Genomic DNA, 10,389 nt, shown 5'->3' on the forward strand with positions numbered 1-10,389 from the left:
GGGCGAGACGCGACACTACCCCTCGCACGGACCGTTAGCGAGATGAAGAGGGAAATAATTTAAACTAGGTAGAAAAAACAGGAGCAAAGTAGCGCGTAGACGTTCTGTGAAATCCCCCTGTTTCCATCATCTCCCCCTGTGGAGATCCCTGAAGCGAATGGTTTAGCCTGACTAGGCGGGTGGGCGGGGTGACACCGAGGCTGCACTCCGCGGTTGCCAAGGGAGTTCGGACCCGGAGACGAGGCAGCGGGGCGGGGCCTGTCTCTGGGCGCCCGGGACGCCAGTTGCCAGGAGGAGCGCGCGCAGGGGAGGAGGGGCCTCGCGGCTGCATGGGTCCTGAGAGTCGCGCGCCCGGAAGAACTGCAGTACCGCCGAGGAGCAAGAGATGGCTAAGAAAGTGTAACTGCCGCGGGGCGATGCCGCGAGAATGAAATGTTGGCTTGGCGCAGCCTTCTCGTTTTTTACTCCTCTCAGATCCTGCGTTTTCTTAGCCAAACGGCGGAATCCCATGGTTCCTTCACGAAGTGCTTAAGCTGGAGCCACAGTTCTCAAAGTGTGGTCCGGGTTACCCTGCAGGGTCCCAATAAAGACGAAACTACTTTCCTAATAATTCATTTTTCTTTCCTTTTTCACGTTCATGCGCTCACAAATATACCTAGAAGTTTTCCAGAGGATGCATAATCTGTATGGCATCACCACTGAGAGCTAAAGGGGCAAACGTTTCTTGGTACCCATTTCAATGGAATAATGAGAATTATAACAACATAAAAACTTCGGGGGTCCACAATAATTCTTAAGAGTGTAAAGGGAGGCCTTGAACCCTAAAATTTTGAGAACTGCTATTCTGGATGATCTCAGTCCAGTAGGGTAGGTAAAAAACATAATTGAACTTTTCAACATAGTCAGATAAATTACACAATATTAATGCCGGCCTACTATGTCTCCTTGTTAATTACTTTTAATGGATTATCAGGTTCACTCCTCATGGGAGCCCTATAAATCGGGTAGAATTATCTCATTTTACAAATTAGGAAGCTTAAGTCACAAAAAGCTTAGCTCAGAGGCAGTAGTTCTCAAAGAATATGGGAATTCAAATGGGAAAGCAGTAAAGAGTAAGCAAGTACTCATGCTGGCAGCCGAACTGAAGTTCTAATTACAGACCCTCACTCACTAGAGGTGTGACCTTGAGCCTCAATTTCCTTATCTATAAAAGAGAGGCACCGCTTTTTTCATAGGGTTGAGAATTAAAGTAACCACTGCAAAGTAAAACAGTACAATGGCTTGCATATAATAAGCACTCAGTACTAGTGGGTATCACCTCCTGGACATCATTAGATATGGTCTGTATTGATGTGTCACTGCTTTCTACTCACATTACCTGAAACCCAGGGCTCCAGTGTAGAGTCTCAGTCCCTTCACCTGTAGATAGAGCCGTCCACAATAGTCACTACCCAGTTGCTATTAGTCCCCAAGCCTTTCCCTTCTCTGCTCCACCACCATCACTACGAACTGTCTACATCACTAGATGTGTTCATAAAAATTAGGAGAAAAAGTTAAGTGCCATGCCATATAGGCATGGCATGAAGCTCAGTCAAAAAATTAAATACTTAGGTGTACATAAAATTTTAAATACTCATGTGGCAAAAAATACCATTAGGATCATATAAGCTTCCACAAAAAAAATAGATGAGGAAAATTAGAAAAGTTATACATATCTTAAATCTATTTGATAATATCAGAGAATTACCAAGTTATGACATGGGTAATTATGGAGCTCAGAGGAAGGAAGCTCAAAAATTAAAAACAAGCATTGAGGCCCACTCTCCCCAGGAGGTACCTGCTGATTCAAGACTAGAGTCAAGAGAGAGAATAAATAGCCCTTTAACAGTCTCATAGAGCTGGGAGAAGGGGCAGACAATGAAGGTCAGGACTTCCCTGGTGGTCCAGGAGTTAAAATCCACCTTCCAATACAGAGGACCTGGGTTCAATCCCTGGTCAGGGAACTACGATCCCACATGCCACAGTGCAACTAAGTGTCCCACAACTACTGAGTCTGCATGCTCTAGAGCCTGTGCTCCACAAGAGAAGCCAGCATGCCACAACTAGAGAAAAGCCCGTAACGAAGAGACAGCACACTGCAATGAAGACTCAGCACAGCCAAATTTTAAAAAAATAAACAATGAGGACTTCCCGCGTGGCAAAACTGATTAAGAATCTACCTGCCAATGCAGAGGACATGGGTTCAGTCCCTGGGGCAAGAAGACTCCACATGCCTCAGAGCAGCTAAGCCTGTGCACCACAGCTACTGAAGCCCACCACGTATAGTCAGTGAGCCGCAACTATCGAGCCCGAGTGCTACATCTACTAAAGTGCAAGCACCCAGAGCCTGTGCTCCACAAGAGAAGCCACCTCAGTGAGAAGCCCTTGCACGACAAGAAGAGTAGACCCCACTCACCAACAAATAGAGAAAGCCCTCACAAAGCAATGAAGACCCCGTGCAACCAAAACTAAATAAATTAATTAAAATTATAAAATAGAAACAGTGAAGCTCAAGGCATATCAAAAAGAGGAACATTTGTAAACCAGTCCCAATTTTTCAAATTAAGAAGTTCCTGAAAAGCTATATCTTAAGAGTTAGGGTGGATGAAGTGGAAATAGATCACCTCCACAGAAACTGAAGCCAATTTTTGTGTCACCTCAATTCCTCATTTGGAGAAGGCAATGGCAACCCACTCCAGTACTCTTGCCTGGAAAATCCCATGGACAGAGGAGCCTGGTAGGCTGCAGTCCATGGGGTCACAAACAGTTAGACATGACTGAGCCACTTCACTTTCATTTTTCAGTTTCATGCACTGGAGAAGGAAATAGCAACCCACTCCAGTGTTCTTGCCTGGAGAATCCCGGGGACGGGGGAGCCTGGTGGGCTTCTGTCTATGGGGTTGCATAGAGTCAGACACTACTGAAGTGACTTAGCAGCAGCAGCAATTCCTCATTGAACTGAGATGCTGAGTATTAGAAACAAAGCTCTATTCTCTCTGTGTGTGTTAGTTGCTTAGTCCTGTCTGACTCTGCAACCCCATAGACTGCAGCCCCACCAGGCCCCTCTGTCCATGGGATTCACCAGGCAAGAACACTGGAGTGAGTTGCCATTTCTTTCTCCAAAAGGAACTATAGAAGAAAGAAAGTGAAGTCCCTCAGTCTTGTCTGACTCTTTTCGATCCCATGGACTGTAGTCTACCAGGCTCCTCCATCCGTGGAATTTTCCAGGCAAGAGTACTGGAGTGGGTTGCCATTTCCTTCTCCATTCGCTCTGTAGGAGGGTCAAATTATCTGTACAGTTTCTCACTATCAATATCTAGCAATCAATCCAAAATTTTGTAACCAAAAATCAAGAGAAACTGTGAACAACAGAAGTAACCCACAGACATCCAGATAATGGACATAATGGTTGTTAAATAACTGAAATGTAAAAGGATTTATATAACAAGATAGGGAATTTGGCCAGGGAAGTTGAAAATGTAAAGGAGAACCAAGTGGAAAGTAGCAATAAAAAATATAATAACAGAAATAATCCCAGTGAGTAAATTTAATAGAAGATTAGTGATAGTGATAGTGAAGTCGCTCAGTCGTGTCGGACTCTTTTCGACCCCCTGGACAGTAGCCAACCAAGCTCCTCCGTCCATGGGGTTTTCCAGGCAAGAATACTGGAGTGGGTTGCCATTTCCTTCTCCAGGGGATCTTCCCGACCCAGGGATCGAAGCTGGGTCTCCCGCATTGGAGGCAGATGCTTTACCATCTGAGCCACCAGGGAAGGCTAGACACAGTTGAAGAGAGAAATAATAAGGCAAAAGATAACTCAGAAGAAAACAAATGAAGGACACAAACACAGTGGGGAAGAAATTACAGAAAAGACCATAGAAGATATACAGAATATTTTTAAAATATATAACTGGAGTTCCAAGAGATCATTTTTTTCCTTGCTGCATCACAAAGGTGGCACCCCAGAGCAATGAAAAATGGACTCTCTTTTCAGTGAATTATCTTGGGTCAGCTGGATATTTATATAGAACAAAAATGAACCCTAGCTTGTATTCTACACCATATTCACATAGCAATTCCGGGCATTTTATAAAGCTAAGTTTAAAAATAAGAAAGGTTTTAAAAGATAACGTAGAAAAACTATTTTCATAATCTTGAGGTAGGCAAAGACTTCTTAAAGAAAATCCAAAAGAAACCAATCAACTGTTAAGGGAAAGGCTGATTAAATGAGTTATACTAAAATTTTAAAACTCTGCTCATCAAAAAACATCTTTAAGGAAATGAAAAATTAAAACCCTACAGTGGAAGAAGATATTTTCATTTCATATAACTCATAAGGGAATTGTATCTAGAATTGAAAATGTTTACACAAAAGAGTCAGACATCATCACTTAGGAACTAAGCAACAATAAATGAGTTAAAAAAGAAAGAGACACAAATAAATCAACAGAATATTAGACACGAGGCTTGAATAGACATTTCAAAAAATAGCCAATAACATTTAAAAAGTCTTAACTTCATTAATAATCAGATAAATGTAAAGGAAAACCACAATGAGCTACCACTATACCCTCACCAGAATAAAATTGCAAAGACTGACATTGCCAAGTGTTGAAAATGTGGAGCATTCTATGCACTGCTGGTTTAAGCATAAATTTCTGTAACTCCTTCAGCAACTTGTTAGGCATCAGGTACTAAAGTTGGACATATATGACCTTCTGGTTGTTGCTGTTCAGTCATTCAGTCATGTCCAACTCTTTGTGACCCCATGGACTGCAACATGCCAGGCTTCATATCCTTCAGTATCTCCCAGAGTTTGCTTAAACTTCTGTCCATTTAGTCGATGATGCCATCCAACCATCTCACCCTCTGTTGCCCCATTCTCCTCCTGCCTTAAATCTTTCCCAGCATCAGGGTCTTTTCCAATGAGTCAGCTCTTTGCATCAGTTGGCCAAAGTATTGGAGCTTCAGATTGAGCATCAGTCCTTCCGATGAATATTCGGGATTGATTTCCTTTAGGATTGATTGGTTTGATCTCCTTGCGGCCCAAGAGACTCTCAAGAGTCTTCTCCAGCACCATGATTCAACACATCACTTCTTCGGCACTCAACCTTCTTTATTGTCCAACTCTCACATTCATATAGGACTACTGGAAAAACCATAGCTTTGACTATACGGACCTTTGTTGGCAAAGTGATGTCTCTGCTTTTTAATACACTGACTAGGTTTGGGGTGACAGAGGATAAGATGGTTGGATAGCATCATTGACTCAATGGATACGAGTTTGAGCAAACTCCAGGAGATAGTGAAGGACAAGGAAGCCTGGTGTGCTACAGTCCATGGGCTCTCAAAGAGTCAGACACAACTTAGCAACCAAACAACAATTAGGTTTGTCATAGCTTTCCTTCCAAAGAGTAAGTTTCTTTTGATTTCATGGTTACAGTCACCATCTGCAGTGATTTTGAAGCCCAAGAAAATGAAATCTGTCATGTTTTCAACTTTCTCCCCTTCTTTTTGCCGTGAAGTGGTCAGACTGGATGCCACGATCTTAGTTTTTCTAATGTTGAGTTTTAAGCCAGTTTTTTCACTCTCCTCATTCATCCTCACTAAGAGACTTCACTTATAGTCCAATAACTTCATTTCTTAGTATCTGTCCAATCAGTTCAGTTCAGTCAGTCAGTTGTGTCCAATTCTTTGTGACTCCATGGACTGCAGCACACCAGGCTTCCCTGTCCATCACCAACTCCTGGAGCTTGCTCAGACTCATGTCCAGTGAGTCGGTGATGCCATCCAACCATCTTATCTTCTGTCATCCCCTTCTCTATGCAGTCAAAATGCATCTAAAGACATGCACAAGAATGTTCATTATTCACAGTACTCCAAAACTGGAAGATATCCAGCTGTCCATCAGCCATTGAATTGTGACATATCCACATAATGAGATATCATGCAGCAATGAAAATGAATAAATTGCTACATTACAATATGGAAGAATTTCATCAATACAATGTGGAATGAAAGAATCCAGACACAAATGAGTACATCCTCCATGGTTCCATTTACATAAAGTTGAAGAAAACCCCTGTGGTATTAAAAGTCAAAATAATGGTTACCTCTGGGGAGAAAGAAGTGGGTAATGATGAAGACCAAGGCACGAAAGAAGCATTTAGAGTACTGGTATCACTCTCTTCTTTTTTACTTGGCTGGTGGGTTGCTTACTGGTTTGTCCACTTTCTCATACTTCACTTAGGTATATTCTTAAAAATTACTACAATTTTTTGTATGTCATTCTGAAACTAAAATGATAAAGATACTGGGGAATTCCCCAGTGGTCCAGAGGTTAGGGCTTCAAACTCTCACTGCCTAGGGCCCAGGTTCCATCCTTGGTCAGGACACTAAACTCTCATAAGCTGCATGGCCCAGGCGAAAAAAATTATAAAGATACACATATATGGTTGATAGCAAATGCACAGTAAAACTAAATCTGGAAGACTCTAAGCCAAGTTATTTATAGCCATTAATAGTAGCAAGATTATAGAAAACTATCATTTTCCATGTTATATATTTCTGTATTTTATGAATTTTTTATAGTAAACATGAATGTATGTTGCAGTCAGAAAAACAACATGCAAAAATACATCAATAACAACAAATGACTAGTTACCTACAACCCTTTTCACAGTGCGCCGATGAGAACTTTATTGTGTGGCAAGAAGATTCCACTAATATAGAAAACCTGTTGGTTTCATAATCTAAGAGCCTTTGTTTGAAAAGAAAAAAAAAAATCTTGTTTGTAAGAGAACCCCAGGCTGGTGTGTGAGCTGCAGATTCCCAGCTGTCCACAGTTCTGCCTCATTGCTTGGGGATGTGCTTCATTGATTGCTAAAGCAAAGCTCCAGACAAAACCCAAAATTTGTAAAGCAGGAGAGTTCTCAAATCACCTCCACAGCTGTGAAAACCAGACCTATCACAACCTACCAGTGAGTCTGACACAGTTAAATAAGGTAATACGTGTCAAAACATCCTCCAAAAATTAAAAGTTGCAGTAGAAATGCAAAATACTACCTGGAACATGACTGTGGGAGCTTTGGGGATGGGCATTTCCCCAGCCATCAAGAACTAGCATAGAGAACTCCATGAGTATTAATGAAAATCTGAATTTCCAGATTCCATGCACTGGCAGCACTACAGATATTCTCCAAGACATAATATCCTTTGCTTTGATCCCTTCAGAAACCTTGTTTTCTGCAGCTCTCCTCTATACTGCATAACTGCTTTACCTGTAATCATCCCTTAGCTGAATCATCTGGATTTCCAGTTTACCTATGTTTTTAAAATTAGGTTTCAGACATTCAGACAAGTAAGATGGTGTTATGAAACACCATCTTGCCTTCAGGATAGCATTTTCCAAAGGCAAGTTCTTTGGGACAGTAGTCCCACGAATTGCTTTTCAAATAAAGTTTGCAAACAGCTATAGCTACCCCACTGTTGGAACATGATGATGCACTTGAGCCTAACAGACTCTGAGAATATTGCAAAGAGCACTCTTTTGGACTTTTTTAACCCAAATTTCCCAAACTTATTTGACCAAAGTTCTATTGTACTGAGATGGCATAGAATTAATGTTGTATACAACATTATTTCAGAAACTCTACAACTATGGACTTCCCTGACGGTCCAGTGGTTAAGACTTCGCCTTCTAATGCAGGTGGTGCAGGTTCAATATCTGCTTGCTGCTGCTGCTGCTAAGTCACTTCAGTCGTGTTCAACTCTGCGCAACCCCGTAGACTGCAGCCCCAGGCTCCCCCGTTCCTGGGATTCTCCAAGCAAGAACACTGGAGTGGGTTGCCGTTTCCTTCTCCAGTGCATGGAAGTGAAAAGTGAAAGTGAAGTCGCTCAGTCGTGTCTGACTCTTCGAGACCCCATGGACTGCAGACCCCATGGACTGCAGGCTCCTCCATCCATGGGATTTTCCAGGCAAGAGCACTGGAGTGGGTTGCCATTGCCTTCTCCGCAATACCTGGTTGAAGAGCTAAGATCCCACATGCCTCATGGCCAAAATCCAAAACATAAAACAGAAGCAATATTGTAATGAATTCAATAAAGATTTTTAAAACTGTACACATCAAACAAAATCCAAAACTAAAAAATTCCAATAGAGAAAGAAATATTAAAAGCAGTTAAGCAAGTGATTTTCAATACTTAAATCTCCATTATACAAAATTCATATGAAAAAGATTTCAATTTCTCCTTACATATGTGAAGACTTCAATTTACTGATAAATGTCTTGATTCAGAATGTATTTAAAGTTTTCTCAGTGCCTTTGCAATTATAACTCAGATAAATTCGTATCGTAAGAACATGAAGATCTACTCAAGCAGAGTAGTTAAAGGACTTGCCTAGAGTCAAAGAAATTTAATTTTCATTTGTGGTCAAGTTTACGGGCTTAAACAAGTAATTTAAATTCTATGAGTTTTGGTTTCCTCATCTATAAAACAGAGATTATAGTAATATTCTTTCTTTATAGGGTTTGTCAATATTATATATACATACATTATAGGTAGGTATACAATGCAATATATGTATGTATACAATGGACCTAAAATTGGGCGAACTCTGGGATGTGGTGAGGGACAGGGAGGCCTGGGGTGCTGCAGTCCATGGGGTCACAAAGAGTTGGACACGACTTAGCGACTGAACAACAATGCTTAGTACAACTGTGTTAGTAAATCTGTGTTAGACCCTATTATTAAAGTGTTTTATTTTGATATTTTTTATTTACTGGGCTTCCCTGGTGGCTCAGGCAGTAAAGAACCTGACTGCAATGCAGGAGACGTGGGTTCAGTCCCTGGGTCGGGAAGATTCCCTGGAGGAGGGAATGGTTACCCACTCCAGTCTTCTTGCCTGGAGAATTCCATGGACACAGGAGCCTGGCAGGCCACCATCCTTGGGGTCGCAAAGAGCTGGACACAACTGAGCGACTAACAGTTTCATTTTAAGCACATTAGAATATAAATATTCAAATGAGTTTTGCTGATAAATCAAAGTCAAGCTATACGGTTAAACCAGTGATGGTAATATTTTTAAAATATCCTTTTAGGAAGCTGAGTAAACAGAGGATAAACTTTCTTAATATGGATAAATTAAAGTTTGGGGTGATACATGAGAAACATGTTTCTAAAAATACAAATGAATTCAATAAAACGTGATAGAGTCCCTATATGTGAAAAGCCATGGGTTAATACTACATGCTGTGTGACTGTCAAATTTTGAAGAACTAGTTTCCTGGAGAAGAGATTCTACCTCAAGCTTGAAATGTAGAAATCCTGCCTGAGTGTCCAGTCTGCTTTGTTGTTGCTGTTGTTCAGTCACTAAATCATGTCCGACTCTTTGTGACCCCATGGACTGCAGCATGCCTGGCTCCTCTGTCCTCCACCATCTCCCGGAGTTTGCTCAGACTCCTATCTATTGAGTCGGTGATGCCATCCAACCATCTTGTCCTCTGTCACTGCTTTCTCCTCCTACCCTCAATCTTTCCCAGCATCAGAGTCTTTTCCAATGAGTCGGCTCTTTGCATCAGGTGGCCAAAGTATTGGAGCTTCAGCTTCAGCATCTGTCCTTCCAATGAATATTCAGGGTGATTTCCTTTCAGATTGACTGGTTTGATCTCCTTGCAGTCCAAGGGACTCTCAAGAATCTTCTCTACCACCACAATTCGAAAGCATCAATTCTTCAATGCACAGCCTTCTTTATGATCCAACTCTCAAATCCATACATGACTACTGTAAAACCCTAGCTTTGACTTTACAGACCTTTGTTGGCAAAGTGATATCTCTGCTTTTTAATACACTGTCTAGGTTTGTCACAACTTTTCTTTCAAGGAACCCATCTGAAAAATTTCAGACATGCCAGTCTCACACAATCAGGTGGACCAATTCCATAAAGTTCCTCTCTCTCTGTCTCTCTGTCTCTTTGCACATACACATATACACACTCTCTAATGGTTCTGTTTTTCTGCAGAAACCCTGACATGTGATGGAATTATGACTTCATTGGATTACTCATTTTTTAATTTATTTTTTAATTGAAGGATAACTGCTTTACAGAATTTTGTTGCTTTCTGCCAAATATCAACATGAATCAGCCATAGGTATACATACGTCCCCTCACTCTTAAACCTCCCTCCCATCTCCCTCCCCATCCCACACCAGAGGTTGTTACAGAGACCTTGTTTGAGTTCCCTGAGTCATACAGCAAATTCCCATTGGCTATCTATTTTACACATGGTATTGTAAGTTTCCATGTTACTCTCTCCATGCATCTCACCCTCTCCTTCGTCCCCCCACCCA

This window comes from Bison bison, unplaced genomic scaffold, assembly GCF_000754665.1.
Source record: "Bison bison bison isolate TAMUID 2011002044 unplaced genomic scaffold, Bison_UMD1.0 scf7180017864379, whole genome shotgun sequence".
NCBI classification, from domain to species: domain Eukaryota; kingdom Metazoa; phylum Chordata; class Mammalia; order Artiodactyla; family Bovidae; genus Bison; species Bison bison.